The following is a 5,796-nucleotide window of genomic DNA, read 5'->3' as shown; positions in this document are numbered from 1 at the left end:
CCGGACTAGGTTTGGGACCTCATGAATTTCATTCCCTCGCGTGATGTTTTTTTGATGGCGCGTGAAGATCCTACCTAGGGTTTACGAAATTAATCTTCCCTTGCCGCCTAGCGAGACTCTCCACTTTCCTTCTTTTCTCCTTCCTAAAGATTGTTGGGGTCAAAATCGGTCACGACGGAATCAATGTCTAAAAGTCCCCGAAAAATATTTCTCGCAATATAAATTTCGTATAACTTTTATTGAAAAGGTTATACGGCGAGTTATTGATATATTTTATCGACAACAAGACGCAAACATTGTTGGGGTCAAAAACGGTTATCTCGAAATTAACGTCCAAAAATTTCGTTTCTGTACGAAAACTTTCTCAACACACTCTCGACAAAAGCTATTGAGCAAAAGACTCGAGAGAAATGGATCACAGAACCAAACACGCAGTCCAACTCGTTCGTTCGGACCTTTTGAGATGCAGAACTGCACAGACGCGTCAGATGTTTAGCTACTGATGAAGACCTTCCCATGGTTTGACACAAGATAGATCTTTGAGTTAGCTTTCCAATGCCACCGGTCTAGGGTCAATTAGAATCATGTAGCATAAGTTATGCTCGTTTTATTAAAGGGTGGATAGAGCGCACCATCCAGCTCGGCGGATGGCCGAGCTGGATCGACCAAAACGACCAGCTCGGCCATCCGCCGAACTGAACCAGTCCCGCTCAGCGGATGGCCGATCTGGATCGAACACGCGACCAGCTCGGCCATCCACCGAGCTGAACCTGTCCAGCTCGGCGGATGGCCGAGCTGGATCGAACACATGACCAGCTCGGCCATCCGTCGAGCTGAACCGAACACGCGACCAGCTCGGCCATCCGCCGAGCTGGACCGAACACGCGACCAGCTCGGCCATCCGCCGAGCTGGACCAGTCCAGTTCGGCGGATGGTCGAGCTGTAACAATCGTGCTGTCTTCATCTCGTCCTCGCAGCTCCCTCCTTCGGGATCAGAACGAACCTGCTCTTGTTTCATCTCGATCGGAGTCAACGTTGGAACTTTACGATTTAAAAACCGCAATAACTCGTTCTCTCGAATAACATTCGGATAGATCGTATAAAACGACAACGGTTAGCTGAACACCTTGAATTGCCTACGCTATACGGGGAATTGAATATTCTTCGGAATCGACGTCGTTTCGAAAGCGCTCTTTTTATAAAATCGTAAAAATGCCTAAGTCAGAAAACGGCCGGAAAGGACGCAGAACGCGGCTAAGAGCCCACTTACGATTTTATACCAAATCAAGCCCAATCGTTATGACAGTTTATCTTTTGTTATGCAGGAGAAGATAAATGTCAAGTTCGGAGGATAAATGTGAAGTTTCCAAAGATAAACACGAAGATCGAAGGAAAATGGAATATTTCTGCGAAGCGATAAACTCTACCATGGACAGAAACGGAAAGAGCAAACCGCCTCTAGGAGGAGTATATAAGGACGTCGAGGTTGAAGAGGCAAGGGGACAATTCTTTTAGACTTAGAAATCTCTGCACTTAGAAAATTTTAGGCCTTATTCTCGACATGCTTTGTTTCTATGACTGGCACACGATTACTAGACGAACTCGCCCAGGCTTTTAGATCTCTTGTTCTACTCTTTCAATCGAACAACGTTCGGCTTGATCCTCGAAAGGGGTATGTAGGCAGCCTTTCATAAGGTTCAGTCCGAAATCAAATCAAAACCTATTTCATCTCTTTTTTCGTCTTTTGTTATCGAGCTGCGACTCAACTAGGTTTAAAAGTCTTAGGTTTCTAGAACTATGTAACTCGCTGACAGCTCTCGCGGCCAAAGCTTTTATCTTCTTTTGTAATGATCGCAACACTCTTACGCGGATTCGAAATAAGATCAACTCTTTCTAAACTCGTTTATTGTATTTACATATTTTCCGCATTTATTTGGTCACTTGCCGTTGGCTCTCGCAGAGAATCTGGGACCTCTGGGAAAGTTAGGGTTTCTTAACTTTCCTAATTTAAACGGAAATCGACAGTGCGAAATTCGGTTCCTACAAAGATCTTCGAGGATTCAAGCTCAGGTCCTCATTTCTTCTTGTATTCTTTTCTCTCTCCTTCCTTATCTTTGATTTCGAATCTTTTTGGAAATGAGAGGCAAGTCGGACCCCGCCCTTGGTTTCTCTTGATAGGCGATAGGGTTCGGTAAAGAAACAGAGTCGGAGTTGAGCTTCGCTAATCTATGGATTCTTTAGATCTTTCTCTAGATCTGACTTCGGAGATTGATGGGCTCAGCCACGCTGCCGTCGAAAGTGTGCCACCGGCTGCTGAGGCGGGAAGACTATCTCCAGTGGGTCCCCTTTCGGTGATAGGAGTAGAGGAAGTCATGGGCTGAAGAGAGAAGTACGAGATCCCAGACGACGTCGACATTCGAGTCCGGGGTCCTATTGATAGGGTTTCGGACTTTGATGTCGATGAGGTACCTGTTTACGAGGGCTTCTTTGAGTCAGGTTTCAGGGGCCGAGTTCCTTCCTTGGTGGCTAAGGTGTCGGAATCTTTAGAGATTTCTCCTGCTCAGCTAAACCCTCCTTCCTGGAGAGCTCTAATAGCCATGAAGAATCTGGGTGACCTCGATGGCCTTGTTATCAGAGGCACCGAGGTCCTATACTCCAATTCTATATCTCCTTTGAATGGTGGAGAATGGAGATATCATTTGCATCCACGGAATAGTGAGCTCCCTGTTCAGGAAATCTCGAAAAATGAGAGGAAACGCCATCCCGTCTTTGATTGTCGTTGGACTGAAAAATTCGCCTTCGTGCGTCTTCCGGGTTTTTCTCCTATCTGGTGGGTTATAGGAGTCGTGATGGTTATGTTTAACCATTCGATACTGATGATTTTATTTCCTTCTGCAGACGTTCCTCGTGTGGATCCTTCTTTAGGAGAGAGGACAATCAAGCGGGTGTTGAAGCTTCCTATTGAGCGTCGTCAGGTCCCTTTTCTCGTGAGGAGAGAAGCATTGGAACGTTGCAGCATTTGGGGTAGGTGTTTTCCTTCCTTCTTGCTTCTCGTGAACGTGTTTTAGGTGTCCTAGTGCTGCGTTTCAGGTGAGATGTTGGGATCTAAAGGTTAGGAAGCGTTTGTAGAGTATAAGAGAGCCTTGGAGGTCATGTCAGCGAAGAAAACTGCTCCCAAGCGGGCTGCCCCCAGTGAGACTAAGGATGAGGTTCAATTCGTTAGGAGTAGCAAACGCCAGGCAACTGCTCCAGCCTCTTCTTCTAAGAAGAAGCTTAAGGCTTCTGGATCCACTCCGAAGGTTTCTCCATCGTCGTCGGGCGATCCAGCCATCGTTCTAGCTAATCTTAATACCAAGGTGTTCCCTCTGACCCGGGTGTCTCTGCCGGAAGACTCTCTTGCAGCCATCCAGTCCATTCAGAGTGATCTTATCCAGGTAACATATTACTCCTCTTTTTATTTTGTATGGTGTTCTGACCTTTGCTGATGATCAGATTGCTTTTGTGCAGGCGATGTCTCGGTTTTTCCACCTCGGGGAGAGGATGGATGATCATGCTTCACTTGAAGCTGACATAGCTGCTCTAACTTCTCACCTTCATGAGGAAAAGGATAGTGTTCTAGCCAAGGAGAAGGAAATCAAGGCTTTGAGGCTCAAGGTGAGGAACCAAGACGAGGCTGGGACGTTAGCTGCATTGTAGAATACTTCTCTGAGGGAGCAATTGGAGCGCCGAGAGGAGGAGGTATGCGATTTGAGGTGTGCGTAGGAGACTTTTGATGTCGAAAAGTCTATGGCGGTGAGTGGAGCCATAGTGGTGACTCGCTGGGAGGTAATGAGAGAGTGGCTCAACCATCAGACCGACAGTTGGGATTTTGAGGGCGCGCTGGAGCAGTACAAGAGGGTGAAGACCTCCGAGGCTGAGTTCCAGGGACTTCCTGCTCCTTCGTTTGAAGGAGAACCAATGATCCCGAGCAAGACTGAAGCTGAAAAGACTCTGGAACATGCTGCTGATGATCCTCATGTCGACTGATCCTTGTTCTTTGTCTGAACTTTCAACCCCTTGTAGGGATTTCTTTTGTGTTGTACTCGCCCTCTGTGAGGGTTTAAAACTTATCTACAGGCCTTCGCGCCTTATTTTTATTTTGTAAAACATTGGCCTTGCTGTGGCCTCCCTTTTTCTCAAAACAAAAGAACGCTTTCGGATTCTTTAGCTTTGTATTAGACTTATTTTTGAAGCATGGACTTCGATGATTCTCTTCTTGAGAGGTAGCTTGGCGCTTCTTTCAGAGTCGTAGATCCACGAGTTGGGACTTTGAGGATCGAACTCAGGTTTTCGCCTTAGGAGATGTTGTGAGAACCCGGAGGCTATTTTTTGGATGTTGGGGTTGCCCCAGACCTGGAGATTACGCAGGGACCGGATGGTAGCCTAGGAACCCGGAGGTTATAGCTAGGACCTAAGAGATGGCCTCTGAACCCGGAGGTTTCGAGCTTTCTAGAATATGGATTCTTCGAGTCTGGAGATTTTTTTTGTAACCCAGGGGTCGCGTAAGGACCCGAAGGTCCTCCTTTAGACTGAGAAGTCACATTTGGGATCCGGAGGTCGTAGGGGAACTCGGAGGTTCTCCTTTAGAACCTGAGATCGCGTCTGGGACCCAGAAGTCGTTGGGGAACCCGAAGGTTCTCCTTTAGATCCGGAGACTGTATTTGGAACCCGAAGGTTCTTAACATCGTGATTGGACCCTGAGGTCGTGTGAGAACCAAGGGTTTTCCCTTAGATTCTGAGACCGTATCGGAACCCTGGTGTTTGTATTTGGTACTTAAGGTCATATAAGAACCTGGAGGTTCTTAGAGATGTAATGACCCTTATGCCCTTTAGGCTGCACATGGTTTCTATCTTTTTTCTAAGATCGTATTTGGAACCCTGAGGCCATATAGGAATCCGGAGGTTCTTCCTCAGATCCTGAGATCTTTGCTTTGAACCCAGAGGCTATATGGGAACCCGGAGGTTCTTCCTCAGATTTTATACATAGGACCCAAAATCGTATGGGGAACCGTGGGTTTACTCTTTAGATCGGCGGCTTGCATATGGACCCGGAGTTCCTTGGAAACCCGGAATATTTGTTTTCGCCGGGACCGTACTCCGCCTTCCTAGGCAAGACTACTACCGGTACCTGTTTAGATTTCGCATTCTGCCGCTCGGAAGCTGGCCACTATCGTGGTCCTATGTTGTATTCTACTTCTGCAGGAAGTCACTGACAGACTTAGAGGGTGCTGGTGTGGGTGTTATGACCCAAGTGCCAGGCTTTACTGCTTTCCACGTCTGGAGAAGCAGGGTTTTAATTGCTCCTTGTATTTCACAGTACTTTTGCAATAACTATACCATGTGTTCCCTGTATTGTGTAGCACGTAGCGTTTTAGTACATGTACTTTTCACAATTGTACTCTAGGGACCCCGATGCGCCTTAGGCTGCACAAGGGTTTTAGGTAGTTTTGACAGCATACTCAGGCTTGAGCATACCCATTTCTGCTTTATGTCTCATACCCATTTTGATTTTCTGTGGGCGTGTCACTGTGGATGTGCCACTTTTTGATGAGGGTTGGCCAGGATCGAAGGTCTCTGGAGACCAAATCCAGCTCGGATGCCCTTTTAAATATTGTGATTTTCCTACTGCCCTTATAGTCGGAACTATTTTATTATAAGCTGTGTCTGGAGACGTTTAGCATACATATGAGTAGGAAATCAGAATGCTTAAATAGTATATAGTAAGATAATAGAAATCATGGTCCGGAGACCGTATTA

Source organism: Brassica napus, chromosome C5 (assembly GCF_020379485.1).
Source record: "Brassica napus cultivar Da-Ae chromosome C5, Da-Ae, whole genome shotgun sequence".
NCBI lineage: Eukaryota > Viridiplantae > Streptophyta > Magnoliopsida > Brassicales > Brassicaceae > Brassica > Brassica napus.
The sequence above is the reverse complement of the archived record's forward strand: the minus strand, read 5'-3'. Positions refer to the sequence as shown.